Genomic DNA, 20,971 nt, shown 5'->3' with positions numbered 1-20,971 from the left:
ACACCTCTAAAGAAAATCATGTGGATACTCTATTTTGGCCAGAGAGTTGGCAACAGCTGATTGTAGGTTGACTACTTTTTATTTAAAATTCTGTTTTTGATTATGTATTTTGAGGTACTGTTGATGTGGACTCATTAATTAATTGATTTCCTGATACAATCTCAGGGCTAACCCATTCTACCGTCTGATTTAAATTACTATGGGTGAGACAAAAAATCACAAGGCAACAGCGCTCAGAAAAAACCAAATGATAACAGTCAGTTAGCAAGGGTTAATAATACGGGATAAGATGACAGTAACAATTATAAAATAGTTAAAAGTTCATGGATAAAAGTTCAAGTATAGGAATACAATCAGTCCATATATAAAAGCTGTATTCTCTGGGTGAATTCTAATAGGTGACCAAGGGCTGCTCTCCAGGAGTGAAGTCAACTCAGGTATACATGAAAAAAAGAAAAACAGGAAAAAAGCGCCTCTAGGTCATCTGATTTATTTACATAGATGGGAATAAGTCTCCAACACTTACATGTAATATTGCAGGAACAGGGGTGCAAGTGAGGATGTGTGACATGAAGATTGCTCGTGTCTCAATCCTGGTGATGGACGAGCAGATCAGCTGGAGGAGAGGCAGAGGCTGATGGCTGTGTAGGAGCGGTGCTGGAGCACAGTGCTCAATCCATTCAAGTGTGCCGGACGGTAGCCGATAGGGGCCAACACAGGATAATACAAAGTAGAAAATCATGCAGATGTACGGCTCTCGTTCCGGAGGCGGTGACGTCAGCGGGACGGTGGCCGACAAGGGCCAATGTAGTACACAACGCGTTTCAGAGCCTAGCGTCAGTCAGTAGCAAGACAGCGCGCTCCTTTTTCAAGTGTAAAAGAGGAAGGCCATACAGGAATATAAAGGGGAAAACATGTGATAAAAAATGGCCAATGGGGAGCCTGGAATTACGATCGGTATACAACAGTGAAAAGGGGGTGAAAGAGATAAAGCAGAAATGGCTATAAGAGGGAGAAAAAGAGAAGCAGAAAAAATTAGGCAGAAAAAATATGTAAATGTAAATGTGTATGTGGAGGACTATGCCAATTAGAGCCATACTTATAAAATTTGCACAGGGGCCAGATGAGAGCACTGATAGTAAAGGTAAAAAGGCACTTCTTGTATACAATTGAAAAGTGGAGCTGGAAATAATTAATTAATTAATTAATTAATTAATTAAAGCTATATAAAATTCATATCAAAATGCATTCATGGAAATTAAAAATATAAAAATATATGTAAATATATAAGAAAATATAAAACTGGAGATATAATAATATCAGAAAAAACAAGGAGATAATGGTAATAACCTAGTAGTCATTATAAATCAGAGGAGTATATGTATAGATACATAAACCTGTATACACATACGTCTATATATAAACACACATATGTACACGTGTACAACATATGGATGCACACATGCAAAGGAAAATAACCTGATGGATAGAGAATCATTCATATGGTTTTTGCCGGCAAGGCTATATGAGGAAATATTGATATGAATAATATAATTATATATATCAAAATAATAATAATAATAATAATAATGACAGCAAGTTTTACATAATGTGAATTATCCTCATTGTAAGGGATACGGGGATTTTTGGGATCATAAGTGACAACGGTTAGTATTATCTATATTTTTGTGTAATTATAAGATGGTATTTACATCCAATTCTTCATTTAAACCGAGAGGGGAGAGGCAATTAAGCGTGAATATCCAGAAAGTTTCGCGCTCACAAAGGCGCGAAAAACGCTCAGCCTCTGATAGTTTTTTGGGAATTGATTCAATGACCCATACCCGCAAGCCATCAGTTGACTGGTCATGGTGTTGCAAAAAATGGCGGGGGACGCTATGTTCATCGCAGCCTGCTTGGATAAGACGGCGATGTGTACCAAAGCGTTGTCTAAGTGGGTTGATTGTACGGCCCACATACAGAAGGTTGCATGGACAAGAAAGGCAATACACAACGTGGTCGGTGGAACAGTTGTAAAAGTTATCAAGATTGTAAGTTTTTCCAGTGTGGACAAAGTATTTTTGGCCATGGGAGACAAAATGGCAGGTTTTACAACGAGGTTTATTGCATTTGTACATTCCAGTCAGAGGAGCCAAGGAGGTGGTGCTGGTTAATGTAAGATCTTTCAGTCTACTTTGGGCTATTTTATTTTTAAGGGAGGAGGCCCTCCTATATGTAATTTTAGGCTTGTCGCCTAAAGTGGAGACTAGATGTGGGTCTTGTTTTAAGATATTCCAATGTTTAGTTAGAATGTGTTCCATCTTCTTATATTGTTCATGATATCCTGTGATGAAACGTACAGTAGATGTTTCAGGTGATTTTTTCTGTTTTGGTTTTATACCAGGTAAGAAAGTGTTGTATGCTTGATCAATCAAAGGTTCTGGGTATCCTTTTTCTAGAAATTTTTGTTTTAAATGTTGACTTTGTGTAATATAATCGCTGTCCCGTGTGCAATTATGTCTTAATCTACAGAATTGCCCCTTAGGTATATTTTTAATCCATAAGGGGTGATGGCAGCTGTTGAAGTGAAGATATGAGTTACCTGCAGTAGGTTTGGTATAGTTTCGTGTAAATATACGTCCACCTTCATGACTCAATTCCAGATCGAGAAAGGCCAAACTTTCTATGTTCCACACAAAGGTAAAGGAAAGGCCTAGATTATTATCGTTACAGTATTCAACAAATGGACTTACTGTAGATTGAGGGCCATCCCAAATGATGATTACGTCTGCTGTGCTGGTGATTGGTCAGAAGGTGCCCGGGGTACCCGACGGTCGGCCCTGGGGGGATCGTTCCTCTTCGGAGGGGCCCCCCCTTGCTGCTATTGGCCTTAGGCTTAGTCCCCGGGCAACGGGAAGCGATCGCCTACTTACTTCCCTTTGTGGGATGTGGAGTAGTCCCTAGGTGAACATGGTGTTTACACCTGACGCACCAAATACAGTTCGGCTGTCTGTTGTTGAGGAGAGGAGGGATGACGTTGGGCTGCACCATATCCAGAAGCGCGTAATCGAGGAACTGTTGGGAATGGCTCGTGAGAGTATTTTTTGCGTACAGTGCTTTCCTTCCACTGGTGTTTACGATGTCACCTTTTGGGAGAAAGCTGACTTGCAAACATGTTGGCTACGGCAGGCGGAGAAGGAGGGCGACCCATTGCTGGACGGCATAAGCTTTCATTGCCGGGAAAGCAAGCTGCAGATACCGGTCATTGTCCACATGTACAACCCTTTCGTGAAGAATGAGGAGATCGTGGCCTTTTTGGCCATGTACTGTGATTCCGTTTCTGCTGGACAGGAACAGGCCAATATTTTTGGAACATTCAATGGCAAACGTAAGTTTTGGGTCCAGCAGAAACGGGATCCAGATGGAATTGGAGGGGTAAGGCACCCACCCCAGACTTTTTCTATTGGGTCCAATCGTGGGTATCTTTGGTACCCAGGGCAGCCTACATTTTGCCGGCTGTGTTATTCTTTCGGGCACACCAGGGAGGAGTGTGTCGTCGGCGAGGTCTGCAGGAACTGTTTTAAGCCTGGCCATAAGACCGCAGGCTGTGGGGAGGGCAGGAAATGCCATATATGTGGTAGCCGGGAGCATCTTGCCCGGAATTGCCCGAAGGTGGCCCGGGGGAGTCAGCCAAGCCAGCAGTCGGGCCCACAGGGGAAAGACGCTGGAGGTGGAGAGTCACTGGAGAGTGGGGGAGGCAAAGCCTCCTACGCCGATGCAGTAAAGGGCAGTAACATCATTGCCCCTCCCCCTGTGTGTGATCTAGCCCGTGCTGAGGATCTTCCTCGCGAGCCTCTAGATGCTGCCGTGGGGGACGCGCACTCCAGTGGGGCTGAGTGCGCGCCTGAGGCCCTGGCAGCGGAGGGTGAGCAGGAAAGGGAGGTAGTGGTGGCTGACGGGGGGGGGGCAGGCCCGAGTGCTGAGTGTCCTGCGCAGGAGGCAATGGACCTCAGCCACGACTCTTTAAAGCGAAAAAAAGAAGAATCTCCTTTGTCTCCCTCACAGGTCATCGAGGACTACAGCGATGTGGGCTCTCCGAAGGAGGACGTGGCGGCTGACTCAGACGACTCGGGCCAATCTTACATCAGCGCTGACAAAGTGGAACATCTGCAGGATGTGACCGGCTACCACAGACCAAAGGCCAGGAAAAAAACAGAGGTAAAAAAAGGGGGGGTGGTTCCTGTGAAGACCCGGAGTTCTAAGGCGAGTAAGAAAAAGAAGTGACGGTCAATTTTCTTTTTTGTCTTGGACCGGTGTGCTGTCTAAACTTCCCTTAGATGAAAGTAAGGATCTCTTCACTCAATGTTAGGAGTATAAGATCTGCATACAGGAGGGCGGCTATTTTCCAACTTTTTGCTGCCCTGCCCTGCGATATTTTGTGCTTGCAGGAGTGCAACTTGAGTGAGGAGCCCCGGGCTGCTGGTTGGACCCAGGGACCTGCTGTGTGGTCCCTGAATAATAGAAAGAGTGGCGGGGTGTGTGTGCTCTTTAAAAATAAAAACTTTAAGGTCCGAAGGGTTGTACATGTGGACCAGGGCCGGTGTCTGCTGGTTTTTTTTGAGTTTGGGGGTATTATTTTTCGTCTGTTTTGTATATATGGGGCTGCCGTGAAAAATGAAAGACTTGCACTTTTTGAAAAATTGAAATTTTTTTTGGGGGGGAGGGAACCTACTTTTTTGGTTGGGGATTTTAATTGTATTATTAGGGATGGGGATAGAGTGAGTAGTGGTGGGGTTGGTGGTGGTGGTAGCACAATGGACAAGTCGGGGAAGGAGCTTGGGGATATTGTTAGGACGTTTAATTTTATTGATGCTGGGTGTGATGGGGGGTCAACCTTTTTTAGTTCTGGTGGGAAGGTGTCCTCACGGATTGACTTTTGTTTTCTGTCCAGGAACATGAAAAAAGAATTTTTTAAAATTGAGAAGATGCCTTTCACGGATCATGGTAGGATTGATTGTGGAGTAAGTATATGTGCTGAAGGTTTGTATGGGAAGGGGGTGTGGAAGTTGAATGTGGATGTGTTGGAGGATGTGAAAATAAGAGAAGAGTATGGTAGGTTTTTTTTGAGGTTGAAAGGTAGGAAGAATGATTTCGGAAGCATGGTTGAATGGTGGGAGTGGGTGAAAGTTAGGACAAAAGAGTTTTTTGTGAGGAAGGGGTGTGAGAGAGCGCGGAATGAAAGATTTATGTATGAAATGTGGCAAAAGAGGTTTGACTATTTGGAGGAAATGAGGGAGTTGGGAGAGGATGTGTCTGTGGAGATTGGAGAGGCGAGAGAGAAGTTGAATGAGTTTTTGGAGGCGAAAGGGAGAAAGATTGTGTTTCAGGCGAAAATGGAGGTGAAAGAGAAGGATGAAAGGTGTACTAAATTTTTCTTTAAGAAGGTGTTTGGAGGGAGGATGGAAATGAAGGATGTGGTGGATGAGAGTGGTGCGGTAGTGGTTGGAAATAAGGGTATAAGTGAGGTGGTGAGAAGTTTCTATTCTGAATTATATACGGCTGGTAAGATTGATGTGAGTGCGGAGAAAGAGGTTTTGGGTGAGGTTGAGGCGTGTTTAAGTATGGAGGATAGAGAGTTGTTGATGGCGGATGTAACGAAAGAGGAAGTGGAGAAATGTATGAGGAGTTTAAAAAAAGGGAAATCACCAGGTGGCGATGGACTGCCGGTGGATTTTTATTGTGTCTTTTGGGAAGTGATTGGGGGGTGTGTTTTTGATGTATGTAAGGAGGTGTTGGCGAGTGGAAGTTTGTCTGAGTCTATGCGTGAGAGTGTTATTGTTTTGTTGCACAAAAAGGGAGATAGGAGTGATCTAAAAAATTGGAGGCCTATTTCACTTTTGAATGTAGATTACAAGATGATTGCGAAAGTTATGGCTGATAGAATGAGGGAGGTGATTGGGAAGATGGTGGGTGAAGAGCAAGTGTGTGCAGTGCCTGGAAGAAAGATTGCTGAGAGTTTGGTGAGTTTGAGGGATGCTCTGTGGTGGTGTAAGAGTAGGTGTCAGGGGGTGGCTGTGCTAGCAGTTGATTTTGAGAAAGCGTATGATCGGGTGGTGCATGACTTTATGTTTAAGGTATTGTCTAGGATGGGTGTGCCGGAGAGGATGATTGGGTGGATTAGTAGTATGTATAAGGGTATGGTTAGTAGAGTGCTTGTGAATGGATGGTTAACAGGGGAGGTGCAGATTAAGGCGGGTGTGAGGCAGGGGTGTCCGTTGTCCCCTGTGTTGTTTGTTTGTGTGATTGAGCCTTTGTTGCGTATGTTGAAAAAGGATAAAATTGTGAGGGGTGTGGAAGTGCCTGGTGGGGGGGGTAAGTGTCTGAGTGTGATTGGGTATATGGACGACGTTACTGTATTATGTAGGAGTGTGGCAGGTTTAAGGAGGGTGAAGTTGTTAGTGGATGTGTTCTGTATGGCTAGTGGTTTCAGGGTGAATATGGAGAAGAGCGAGTGTAAGGTGTTTGGAGTGTGGAGCGATGTGGCATCTTGTGGATGGAAAGAATGTGTTGGTGGTTTGAGGGTGCTTGGTGTGAAGTTTGGCTGTGATTTGTATGGTAGAGAAAGTTGGGAAGATGTGAGAGGGAAGCTGGAGAGGAAGATCCAGTTTTGGTCTTTAAGGTCCATGTCTTTGGAGGGTAAAGCCCTAGTGGTTAAATCTGTCTTGTTGCCAATTTTAATGTTTTTATTTTATGTTTTTCCAGCGCCAGACAGGGTGTTAAAAAAAATTATTAAATTATGTTTTACTTTTTTTTGGTCGTCCAAAATGGAGAAACTCAAAAGAAATAAAGTTGTGAAAGGTAAGTTGAATGGTGGGAAGGGGTTGGTGTGCATTGAGAGGTTTCTGGTTGTGAGGTATATAAGTATGTGTGTGAAGCTTGGTAAGTCTGAGAGTTTGGCAGGGTGTTTTCTGAGGTATGTGGGAGGTGGTGTGTTGAGGAGATGTAAATTGGTGGAGTGTGATTTGAGGAAGCCTGTGTGTTTTAACCCACCGTGGTTTTACGTGAGGATTGAGAGAGGTATTAGGAGGTATGGTTTGGAGAGTGCAAGTAAGGAAGCTTGGTGTGAATGTAAGAAAGTATTGAAGATGATGGATGGAAGGGAGGATTTGGAAATAATAGGTGGTTTGAGTGAGGCTAAGAGTGAAAGAGTGTGGCGGAATGTGTGTGTCAGTGATCTGACCAATAGGCAGAAGGATGTGGCTTGGATGATTGTGCATGGGTGTTTGCCGACAAGGGCGTTTCAGCGGAGAAGGAGGTTGGTAGACAGTGAGGTGTGTCCGAGGGAAGGGTGTATTGGGTGTGAGGATGTGGTTCATTTATTGTGGAGATGTGTGTTTGCAAAAAAAGTGTGGAGGAAAATGGGTGGTTTAATTAAAGGTTTGACTGGAGTGGAAGATTTAACGTATGAGATGGTTGTGTATGGATTGTGTGATTTAGGGGATGAAAAAATGAGGTTGTTTTGGTTGTTGGTTAACTGTGTGAAGGAGTGTTTGTGGGATGTTAGGAACATTTTAGTTTTTAGGAGTGAAGTGGTAAGTGTGAAGGAGTGTGCCGCCATGATCCGTGGAAGGCTATACTTCTATGGGCTGTGTGACGTTAAGCAGCTTGGGTTGCCGAGAGCACAGGAAACCTGGTGCTTTAGGCAGTGGAAATATTGGGTGTAAGTTGTGTTCAGGGTTATGGTTTTTGGTTTTTGATGTATCTAACTTTTTCATTTTTGTCTTTCAGGGTGAGTGCAGACGGTGGTGAAGGGAAAGTGTGGAGCAAGTGTTGAGGAGTGTTTTTTGTTTGTGTAGGGATAGGGTTGAGGGATAGAATATTGTAGGGGTAGTTTTTTATTGTACTATTTTTGTTGGGTGGAAGGGGTTTTGCTGTAAATATTTTCTTGTTTTTTTTTTTTTGCCATTTTTATTTGTTGGATATTTTGATGATGTGTATTTTGTTTGTTATTTGCCTTTGGGGTTTTGTGGGAGGGTTTTGAGGGAGGGTTTCGTGGGAGGAATGTGGGTGTTATATGTAAATATGTGTCAAAAAACTTTTTTCTACTATGTAAATATTGTATTTTGTATTGTGAAATGTTTGTCAAAAGTTTTTTTTTGTATTTCTTGTTTTTATTCTTGTACAGTATGTACAATACGTTGTTGTACATATTTTTTGTTGTTTTTGTCAATGTTTACTATGTATTTTATTTATGAAATTTTAAATAAAAGAATTAAAAAAAAAAAAAATCAGTGACAGAATGCTACAATCACGATGCATCATAGAGCGACATTGGACAATTTTTGCCTGTGGCTAGACATGTGCACTGCAAAAAAAAAATTGTTTTGACTTCATTTTTTTTTTCGGGCATTTGTTATGATCGAAATTTGTTATTTTGAATACATTTGTAAATGATAAAATTTGTAACTTAGAAAACTCGAAAATTTGGAAATGAGAAAATTCTAAATCCGAAATTAGATAATTCAGAATTCCGAAAACATAACTAACTAACTAATAATAACTAACTATTAAACTATAGATATTGGAATTTCCTTTCAAATTTGGCTGTTAGTGAATGTAAGGAATACGAATATATCTGAAGTTACAAATTATCCGAAATAACAATTGTCTCATCTAAACAAATGAAAAATAACAAATTAATAATAATAATATTAATAAAAAGTTATTATTAATATTATTATATATTTTTTAAATATCATTATTATTATTATGTATTATTATTAATTTGTTACATTCCATTCGTTTAGATGCGACATTCGTTATTTCAGATAATTCGTAACTTCGGATATATTCATATTCATTACGTTCACTAACAGCCAAATTTGAAAGGAGATTCCAATACCTATAATTTAATAGTTAGTAATAGTTATTATTAGTTAGTTATTATTTCACATTTTCAAATTTTCGAGTCTTCAGATTTCTTTCTTTCGTATTTTTGTTCTTCTTTTCGGATTTTCAAATTTCGGGATTTTTGAATTTTCTAATCTTTGTAATTTCTGAATTTCCGAATTTTTGGATTTTCAAATTTTGGAAAAATGTTTTAAAGGGTTTTTGTTCATTTAAATATTTCCAACTGAACAAATTTGTAAAATTTAGTCGAAAAACAAATTCAAAATGAATTGCACATGTCTACCCGTGGCCATTGCATTTTATAAAAAAATTATCTCTGTGAGGGCTGGAGGTAAAGATCAACATATGGTTTATGTTCTGGATTTTAATGTAGTTTTTATAGTATGTTGGTATTTTGTTAATTATTAGTTGGGGGCAATGCTAGAAAAAGTTGTGTATTTTGGTAGTTTGATTTTCTGTTATTTTTTAATCTGTGTTATTTATTCTATGCTGTATTTTAATTGTATGGATGTTTATTAGAGTGTCATTTTAATTAGTTTTATTTGATGCTAATGGCTGGGAATGGAACTTTTCTAATGTCTTTGGGCCATATTCTCGAAAAATATCCGCCTGCTGCGCTTAGGGCACTTACACTCCGCTGTCCCAACTTACTGGAGCAGGTGTTGTATTCCCCAAACACTTGCTCCATAAGTTGGGACAGCGGAGTGTAAGTGTCCCGGCGTAGCCTGGCGGATCTCCAAGGGGGCGTCTTCTATTCAAATGAAGCGCGCCCCCGATGTGAAAGAACTGGGCATGCGCCGGGCTGCAAAAAGCCCAGTGCGCATGCTCTAGTTCTCGGCGGAAAACGTCAATGACGCCGACGTGTGCGTCATTGACGTAAAGTCGTATTCAAGAACGACTTACGTAAACGACGTACCCGACGAAAAAACACGACGGGGACCCGACGCCATCCGTAACATGGCCTACGCGAGACTTGCGGAAATTTAATCCTCCATATAGCAGGACTAAATTTCCGCTTACGCAAATGACGTTAGCGACGGTTATGCGACGCGAACTCGTTCGGGAATCGGCGTAGAAGGATCATTTGCATATGCAAATGACTCCTTCACATAAATGCCATCTAGCGGCGGCCGGCGTCATTGCATTTAAGATCCGCCAGTGTAAGTGACTTACAGATGGCGGATCTTAAGTGTATCTATGCAAAAATGATTCTGAGAATCAGGAGCATAGATACACTGGCCAAAAAAGGGAGTTACGATGGAGTATCTGACTTACTCCATCGTAACTTCACTGAGAATATGGCCCACTACTGTATCTTGTTCTGTTTATTATTGTGGTCTTGCGTTGTCTTTGTTGAGCGTGGCAAGTGTTGCAATAATTTCCCTGGGGGATCAATAAAGTATTCTGAATCTGACTCTGACTGAATACTTACCTGCTCTGTGTAGTGGTTTTGCACAGAGCAGCCCAGATCCTCCTCTTTTTGAGTCCCTCGCTGGTGTCTTATCAGATTAGGCGACCCGTCAGAAAGTGTAACGAAGTGACATTTTGTCGCCGCCATCTTGCTACACCCCGCACCCGTCCATTTTAAGGATACACTGAGAAGAAGGTAAGCGGACATCCTGTTACACACATCGGAGTTTTGCATCTTACAAGTTTTTTTAACAGAAAACTGAGTTTATATAGTGCAATACAGTACTTGGAACTCCGGGTGAATGTTTACATGTTGAATTCTAAAAGCAGCGGACTTCTGTCAGATTAACAAACCTGGAAGATCAGCATGCTTGCCGTATCTTTTAAAATTCAACATTAATTAATTACTAAACAGTAAGGTGGAGTTGTAAGTACTGCATTTCACTTTATAAAGTCAGTTTACTGCTTAAAAAAAACGTGTAAAATGTAACATTCCTGTGGGTGTAACAAGATGTCCGCTTACCCCCTTCTCAGTTTATCCTTACGAGTGCAGGGTGTAACAAGATGGCAGCGACGAAACGTCACTTCCGTTACACATTCTGACGAGTCACCATATCTGATGAAACACCTTCACGCCTGGCCCCTCCCTCCTGCCGAGTGCCCCCACAACAAGCAGCCACTGCTCTGTGTGTCCATTTAGACACAGAGCTGCGGCTCGACACTGTCCCTCTTTTTCCTCATTGGCTTACTGACTTTGATTGACAGCAGTAGGAGCCAATGGCACCCTGCTGCTGTCTCAGCCAATGAGGCCAATGAGGGGAGTTTTTCCTAAAATTATAAGAAGTTTGTATGTGCAGCATCTTTGTTTAGTAAAGCAAATTCATATACACTACAGAGGTTTTTATGCTTCCTTGCATAGACAGCAAAGTAACCTTAACCGCTTGCCGATCGCCCACGGTCGATTGACAGCAGCAGAATGGCACTCCTGCGCGAATGGCCGTAACGATGGCCGTCGGATTCCTATGTTTGCTCCTGAGATGGAGAGAACGGAGATCTGTCCATGTTAACAGACAGATCACCATTATGTCAGGGGTAAGGAGAGCGATCTGTTGTTCCTCCTGCTTAGGAACAATGATTGGGCTCCTCACCCAGGCAGTTCCATCCCACCACAGTTAGAATCACTCCCTAGGACACACATTTAACCCCTTGATCGCCCCTAGTGTTAACCCCTTCCCTGCCAGTGACATTTATACAGTAATCAATAGCTATTCATAGCTCTGTACAAGAAAGAAATTTGAGTGGTGCGCTTATTCAATAATGTGCCATAAAATAATGTACTCAAAGAATGAATATGATGAGTATCCAAACATACAAATGGATAAATGTGAATAAAAGTCCTACTAAAGCCCAATGGTAGGAGTCAGTTCATATAGAGGTAAAAATCTCATAGGTATAACTTGATAGAAGAAAAAACAGACAAAACGTCAATCCAAACATTGACTGTTAAATTTATGAATTGGCCGCTCACACTACTACTATCTGATAAACCTTGTTTGACCCTTGGATCATTGTTGGAGAACAATGACCCAAGGGTCAAACAAGGTTTATCAGATAGTCAGATAAGGAATCCTGCTGATGGGTCTGTAAAGGCATCCAAGTTCCAGGCTAAGACGAAGAATTACATCCAATTCTTGGCATCAAATCATCTTGGGTAATTCCATACATAGAGGAAACAGCTTGCTCCAAGGAATGACACTTATTGTATAAATGGCACTCAAAGGAAACAAAGAACAGCCATAGTGCAATATTGCCAAATAAAAAGTACATGTATTTAGTAAAGAAGCTGCTTACATCAAGTAAGAATAAAATCACAGTAAACAACAGTGGTAGTAGTGACACACTCGCCTCCTCACCGCACTTCCGTAAAACGCCACCGGAAATTACGTCATGAGGCTCCATCTGACACGTTGCGTCACTGGTCACGTGACTTCCTCGGGGAAGTGTGGCGAGGAGGCGAGTGTGTCACTACTCCCATGGTTTTTTACTGCACTGCTTTATTTTAAGAATTATTAAATTGCTGCACACTGCCATACTACTTTTTTTGTTTTATGTATTTTTGTTATTTTAATTTTGCTTTGGCACATGTCACCCAGGGCAGTGCCTAGCCATTTGCTTGACAGTTCATTGCCTATTAGCCTAAAAAATAGCAATTACTGTTTTGTTTTTTTACTTTCGACTCCTATTGACATTAACAGGGTTCAGATTTGGCACCCAAAGTACAGTTTGCTGAACCTGCCTTGAAGCAAACCGAAGTACACGTAGGTCATAGCTAATGGAAAGCCTTAAATTGATACTAAAGTCTCATTTTTTTTTTTAAAGTAACAAACTTGTTATACCGTACTTACCTTCTCTATGCAGTGGTTTTGCACAGAGCAGCCCTGATCCTACTATTCTCGGGTCCCTCTTCTGTGCTCTTGGCCCCTCCCTCCTGTTGAGTGCCCCCACAGCAAGCAGCTTGCTATGGGGGCACCCAAGCCGAGCCGCAGCTCCATGTCATTCAGACATGGAGCCGTGGCCCGTCTCTGCCCCCTTTCTCTCCTCATTGGCTCTCTGACTTTGATTGACAGCAGTCTCAGCCAATGAGGAGAGGAGTCCCAGAAGCAGAGTCTCTCTTGCAACATTGCTGGATCTAGATGGGGCTCAGGTAAGTATTAGTGGGCTGTGGGCATTAAGATAAAAAAAACTTCTGTCTTTACAACCACTTTAAAAGCTTAAGAAAAGAGATGCATCATCAAAACACAACAGGCCCTTAGAAGTGGGCACTTCTATTTGACAACATTGATACCCAGCAATCAGAATGCTGCCTCTACCATCAATGAGTGGGTCTTCTGCTTTTCATCCCTAGAAGCTACAGTTTTCCCCCCACCCACTCTTCATAGAAGGAGGTAAATCTTGTTACATCAACCTGGGCTTTTTGCTATGTGCCTCTTCCATGGATGTCTGTGAGTGATTTGGTAAGAGAGGGACCTATTTTAATGTGCATACAGCGCGTGGTGACACCGCGAATGCACTAGTGAGTAATGTGCCAACGCCCCGAAATAACGATATTTGAAGAAAGGACTAATAAATTGGGCTTTAAGGGCACACAATACCAAAAGATGTAGAAAACTAGAGATTTATTTAGTATGAAATATCATAAAAGTGGAATGACATAAAATCAAAAGAGAATAGGTCAGCAACTAATACCACAGCTGTGATTACAACACTATACAATCATATCATATATAGGCTTCATTTAGAAAGCACAGTTACAGGTACAATGTTGAGTTGCATATCCAGTGTAGTATTCCAAGATTTGGTGAAGAGCTTGCTCTACATGTTACGCGCGTTAGCGCTTCCTCAGGAGCATAAGATATTGCATCTAAAAAATAGGTCGCATTGGGGGTAACCAAGCGATAATAGCGTGTTAGCCCCACAGTGGCTGGGCGGACAAGCTATATCAAGCCAGCCAAACGTGGGGAGATAATCAAAAACACTGATTTGTAAGCATACAAGTGTTCGGACAGTCAAGTGCTGGTAGGCACTAGAAATTCGGATCCAGGGATCACTAGCATGCGGTTATTTCAAAATTTCACAGAGCTGGGCTGAACAGGATATATATTAACATATCATAGGGCAATCCAGAAAATCCTGGGTATATAAACCCAGAGGTATTGTATAGGATTCCCAGAGCTAGTTCCTGCAGCCTGATCAGCAAGGTGAAAACCGCATGTGTCCCCAGGAGAGCGATGACGCTGATACGCGTCATCGCTCTCCTGGGGACACATGTATGCTTACAAATCAGTGTTTTTGATTATCTCCCCACGTTTGGCTGGCTTGATATAGCTTGTCCGCCCAGCCACTGTGGGGCTAACACGCTATTATCGCTTGGTTACCCCCAATGCGACCTATTTTTTAGATGCAATATCTTATGCTCCTGAGGAAGCGCTAACGCGCGTAACATGTAGAGCAAGCTCTTCACCAAATCTTGGAATACTACACTGGATATGCAACTCAACATTGTACCTGTAACTGTGCTTTCTAAATGAAGCCTATATATGATATGATTGTATAGTGTTGTAATCACAGCTGTGGTATTAGTTGCTGACCTATTCTCTTTTGATTTTATGTCATTCCACTTTTATGATATTTCATACTAAATAAATCTCTAGTTTTCTACATCTTTTGGTATTGTGTGCCCTTAAAGCCCAATTTATTAGTCCTTTCTTCAAATGATGTCTGTGAGTGGATCTATGTTTTTATTTATTAAAGTGTTACCATTTATAATGCACTAGGCTTGTTTGCTATGCTTCTTCCATATCCTGAGTTGTTCCGGTTGTGAAGATTTAATGCCTATTGAATTCCTGTACAGACTTTTTTTTTTTGTAGAGAATCTGGAGGTCTATGTACTGTGGTCTATGTCTATGTTCCCACAAGCAAGGTGGATTGCCATCTTTTCCCCATTGGGGAAATGTACCTATAGAACTGGTGTCCCCACTGGAAGATTTCCCCTCTATTACTTTTCTGAGGACATCCAAAAATGTGGGTTTTTCTTTTCTTTCAAATTTAACTACCTCCTGCCTGCCATATTGTGAAATGATGGGCGCAAGGCAGCTCTCTTGTTCTGAGACTACGTCACATGACTCACGGGGTATGGAGCATGGCGATCAGTGGTGTGCTGTATCCCTGGGACACGGCACATCAATGATCTTGGTAAAGAGGCGATGACAAGGCTCTTTATCCATATGATCAGTGTCCAATCACACCCGATTACATGTAAACAAGGAAATGCCAGTTATCGGCATTCCTCTCCTCACACATACAGAGTGTGAGGAGAGGAGATCCGATCAGCGGCACTTCCTCACAGGGGAGACCTGTACAGAAAACCAGGGCACTGATCATCGCTGCAGCCCCAACAGTGCCCATCCGTGATGCCAGTCAGCGCTTCCTATCAGTGCCCATCAGTGTCACCTATCAGTGCTCATCAGTGCCGCCTATCAGTGCCCATCAGTGCCACCTATCAGCACCCATCAGTGAGACAAAGGCATAATGAGCTAGTATGCATAGCATACTAGCCCATCATGAATTACTTACCTTAGATCTAAGCCCCCTGCAGCAGTCCCCGTACACCGCTCCGGCCGTTGACATCACTCCCAGAGTTACTTCTGAGTATCGCGGGCCCTGGCACTGTGATACTGTGATTGGCCGGAGCCGCAATGACGTCACTCCTGCGCATGTGCGCGGAAGCCGCCAGTATAGGCACACTATCTGAAGCAACGGCACGGACGCGTCACTGCTACAGTGCGCCTGTGCCGATGACATCATGCTGATACAGGGGATATCTCCTAAATTGTGTAGGTTTAGGAGATATCCGGGATAGCTACAGGTAAGCCTTATTTTAGGCTTACCTGTAGTAAAACGTGGTTGTAAAGGGTTTACAACCACCTTAAAGCGGTGGTTCACCCTTAAATGCAAGTTTCTAGCAAGAAATACAGCATAGTAGCGTGAGCTACAGTATGCCTTTATTTATTTTAAATGCGCTGTACTCACTGTTTAATCCCGGAGATAAGTGTCAGGCTCCCCGTGGGGAATGGGCGTTCCTAGTCAGAGGGGACAATGATTGACGGGCAGCTATTGTGCGTCACGCCTCCCGAGTAGGACTCGGCTCTTCACGGCGCTTTACGACGCCTGCGCACAGACATCGGAGCTGACTGCGCAGGCGCCATGAAGAGCCACGTCCTATTTTGGCTATTTCCGTGAGGCGTGACGCGCCATAGCCGGCCGTCAATCATGTTCCCCTCTGACTAAGAACGCCTACTAGACTGAAACTTATCTCCGGGATATCACAGTGAGTACGGCGCAAAAACATAAAACAAAGGCATACTGTAGCTCACGCTAGTATGCTAGATGGCATGTTAGAAAAAATAAAAAATTCTTAGGGTGAACCCCAGCTTTAAATTATAATGGTAAGCAAGGCAAATAGAGAGGGTGAATCTCCGTAACAGGGAGACAGACAGCAATAAAACAGATGTGTTCTAATCCATCTCCCTCTATCCATAACAAAACAAAAGTTGTGCCTTTAGTCATATTTTAATCTTAGGTTTTGACTTGCCTTCCACTTTAAGCTGCCTGTGGATGGTGCCAGATCAGCAGCATTTGAAACAGAACATCGCATTTTCTACAATAGACAATAAGACCTCAGGTTCAGACATTCCCTGTCTCTGCGCCCTGGTCCCTGTCATGTATTGCAGTTATACTTGAAGAAAATTTAAGTGAACAAAACTCACGCAAATAAAAAGAAAAAAAATGTAAAAAAAAAAAAAAAAGGCAAATCTCAGTGTTTGCACTCCATTTCCTCTACCCCTTAATAATGAGTTGTCAGTAAATAACTGTAACATATACTTTGTGATGCACTTTGCTACTGTACATTCGAGCTGCAAGTCTGTGACAGCTTCATTTGTTGAATCAGCGTAAGACTCGATCGTTCTAATTTGAAGTATATTAAACTGTCATCCCGAAGCTGAAATTCATTTTAAACAAAACTGCAGCCAATTCGGTAATGCGGAATCTCAGCATTGGGCCGCGAGCGTAAATATTGACACAGGCAAAACTATTTGTTACACCTATCGGGCAAAATGTTTCATTATAGCGAAGGGAACGCCGGATATTTTATTCATTAGGGACCCACGTGACATGGCAAATATAATTGACATTTATTTATTTTAGGAGAGTCGCATTGCAACTGAAATAGTGAAGACAAACATGCTAAATGAATTTAATAAGACCGAAGGAAGGCATGTATCATTGTTAGTGTTCCATTAACACCTCTTAAAGTTGAATTCCAGGCAGATACAAATTAATGTAGCTCTGTATTCATGAACACATCCTTATAGTGTATCTATGGTGAAAATGTACTCCAATTATTTCTAGCCTTCTCCTATTAATCTAAATGATCTTAACCACTTGCCGACCAGCCACTGTCATTATACTGCGGCAGGTCAGCTCGTTCAAATCGTTGTAGCCGTGCGTCAGTCTGTTTTACAGCTATAGCAGACGGGGCACTGCCTCCCCACCCCAAATCAGCCTCTTCCCCACAACCCTGGCCGGTGGTTGTGGGGGTCTGTGGGCAGGGGGCTTATCGGAGATCCCCAGATCCCGCCCCCTCTCCATGTGAATGAGAAGTTGTACATTGTACCCCTACTCATTCAACAAAAAAAATGTCAAATAGAAATAAAAACACAGAGGGCCAGATCCACAAAGAAGTTACGGTGGCATATCTATTGATACGCCGCGTAACTTCTAGTTTGCTCCGGCGTATCTTTGTTTTGTATCCACAAAACAAGCTACGTCTGAAGCTGGGCTAGATCCGATTGGCGTACGTCTCAGTACGCCTGTCGGATCTAAGGTGCATATTTACGCTGGCCGCTAGGTGGTGTTTCCTTAGATTTCCGGCTAGATACGGCGATCCACGAACGTACGTCCGGCCGGCGCATTTTTTTACGTCGTTTTCGTAAGGCTTTTTTTGGCGTATAGTTACCCCTGCTATATGAGGCGTATCCTATGTTAAGTATGGACGTCGTTCCCACTTTGAATTTTGAAAATTTTACGTTGTTTGCGTAAGGCCTCGTACACACCAGCGGATCTGTCCGCTGCGTCCGCTGCTGGATTTCTGTCTGATGGTTGTACACACCATCAGACATAAATCCGCGCAGACACGATACGCGGTGACGTGGCCGCGCCGCGACGATGACGCGGCGACGTGCGCGGCCCTGGAAGGTCAATGCTTCCACGCATGCATCGAATCACTTCGACGCATGCGAGGGCTTTCGGTCGATCGGACATGTCCGGTGAGTCTGTACAGACGACCGAACATGTCCGAAGGATAGGCTTCCAGCGGACATGTTTCTTAGCATGCTAAGAAACATTTGTCCGCTGGAAACTGTCCGATCTGCCGGACAATTGTCTGGTCGGCCGTACACACGACCGAACATGTCTGCTGAAAATGTTCGGTAGTGTGTACGGGGCCTTAGTCGTTTGCGAATAGGGCTTTGCGTAGAATGACGTTCACGTCGTAAGCATTGGCTTGTTGCGGGTTAATTTGGAGCATGCGCACTGGGATACCCCCACGGACGGCGCATGCGCCGTTAAAAAAAAACTTCATTTACGTTGGGTAGAGTAAAATTAACATAAAACATTTAACATTTGAATTCCGCGCTCTTACGCCGGCAGATTTACGCTACGCCGCCGTAACTTTAGAGGCAAGTGCTTTGTGAATACAACACTTGCCTCTCAAAGTTGCGGCGGCGTAGCGTTAATACGATGCGCTACGCCGGACTAAAATTACGATCCGCTACGTGGATCTGGCCCATAGACTGTTTTTGACAATTTCTTTAGGGGCAAGGCCAACCAACAACGTCACCTGGTGGCCCGCCCCCTTGTGATGTCACTCACCCAGCATGCACTGATTGATGAGGTCACAAGGGCATACAAAAGAAGACCCTGGTATCCCTAGCAAGGTCAAAAAAGCTGCTACTTCCGCAACAGAGGGTCTTAGTCTAGATTTAGATTCTAAAAAAATATACAAATGTAGCGCCTGGCTATTATCAGGGCCGGTGCTATGTGAAATTTAGAGGGAAAGTTCCGAGAAATAGTTGGCTCTGAACTAGTTTGATTGTTTGATTTTGGGTCTCTGGCTGCCAGGCTGGTGAGAGAGTCCTGTCCAGATGCACTATACCCACTCTGGCTAGAGTGGCGATGTAAAGTTGTCGTTGGAATCAGGACTGTTTCCCTACCAAGTTACACCTGAATTCGCCATTTCCTTTTCTCCTAGTCACTGTAAATAATGTGATATTTTTGTGCGTGCAATTCTTTGTTTGTTTTTCAGGTCCTGTTGACCTTCTATCAAGACTGCCAGAGAATGGGGCAGGCTAGATAGTCAGGCATTCCAATGTCAAATGTATCATTGTGAAAATCTAAAAAGTTTTATATTTTTGTACTGTTTTTATCTTTTTTTTCTCTCACTCTACTTTACTCTTAAGCAGATTCAGGTAGGTGTTCAGGATTGAACGCCATTTGTCTATTTGACAGGGGGAGTGTGTAGCGCCTGGCTATTATCAGGGCCGGTCCTTTGTGAAATTTAGAGGGAAAGGTCAGAGAAATAGTTGGCTCTGAACTAATTTGATTGTTTAAATTTGGGTCTCTGCTCTAACTTGACTGTACTGTGGGCTATCCTTTTGTCCGGGGACTCCCGACACCCCCGGACGGCAGGTGGCAGCAGGTCCTCAGCAGCCAGTCAGGGGTTAGACCAACTCGCTGTGCATGCTGGGGAGAGATATAAATGGTGCATACGCCATTTCCACGGGGCGCCCACCATTGGGGTAGCCCTTGCACGACACCCCCGCATATGGCCCCCCTGGCCGGGGTGTGCGTGGGTAGCAGTGTTCCTGGTTCCGGGACCACGTTGGCCCGGAGCAATTGATCTGCTTTAATGATCCAGTAATCGACTGGGCCCTCTATCTTAAGGGGGTCCCGAGCTGTCCGTCCCATTGGAGGAAGCTGACCAAAGAGGAGTCTGTCCGAAAGATACCAAGCACGAGGCTGGTGTTCCAGGAGGGGCCTGTCTATTCATCGGGGGACAACCTGGGTCCTGAGAGGCTGGATGTTGGTCGCCTCTCAGTTACTAATTCACTGAGACTATTGAAGGAGACCCGGGTGCTGAATATACTAAAAGAGGATTCCGGACCATAGTTGTCTCCAAACTTTTATAAGGGTCTGTGGCAGAGACTTGATCCTAAGTTCGAATGACACTCTGGCTGCCAGGCCAGTTGTCGTTGGAAGCAGGACTGTTTCCCTACCAAGTTACACCTGAATTTGCCATTTCCTTTTCTCCTATCTCTTCACTCAATTCTACTATTATCGTTTTTACCCGGCTGGGTAATAAAAGCACAGAAAAGACACCTGTGTGGACATTCCCTGTATTGCAACTCTCATCAAGTACCCTAGACGGCGGAGATACATAGGTAACGTGCCACCCAAAACAAACCAGCAGCTCCTTCGGGGGGTAGTGCTACACAACATTTATTAATTTCACAAAGGCGCACAATGCATGATTCCATGATGCGACTATAAATATTAGGTTATTAGACAGCTTCAATCACAGCAGTTGTGGAGGTCTCCTTCCTGAAGAAGAAGAGACCCCATAAGATGGTGCTTTAAAAAACAGACAAAGAACACTAAGACACACACAACAATACATATACACAAATCAAGAAAACAAACACAAAAAGTCCAGACACCAGCATACTGTACCATTCACAGTGGAACTGTTATGCGATGTGATCGCATAAATGCAAAATGTTGCATATGGAAGATGTAAAAAAATGAGTAAATTTCTAAAGGAATGTGTATATATACAGTTTCACTGTGAAGTGCCCCCAGGGGTTCGTGACACCAGGTGATGTCACTGGGTGGCCAGGCCCCTTAGCTATTTAAGAACTGTCAGCAGGCGGAGCAGTCAGACGGCAGGAGACTTTGGGGTGATATATGATGGATCTACACTGGGGGACATTATTTTTGTTTTTATAATAAAGAAATTGTAAAAAAACTATCTCTG

The sequence above is a fragment of the Rana temporaria genome, chromosome 1, assembly GCF_905171775.1.
Source record: "Rana temporaria chromosome 1, aRanTem1.1, whole genome shotgun sequence".
Taxonomy (NCBI): domain Eukaryota; kingdom Metazoa; phylum Chordata; class Amphibia; order Anura; family Ranidae; genus Rana; species Rana temporaria.
Note: the sequence above shows the minus strand (reverse complement) of the source record.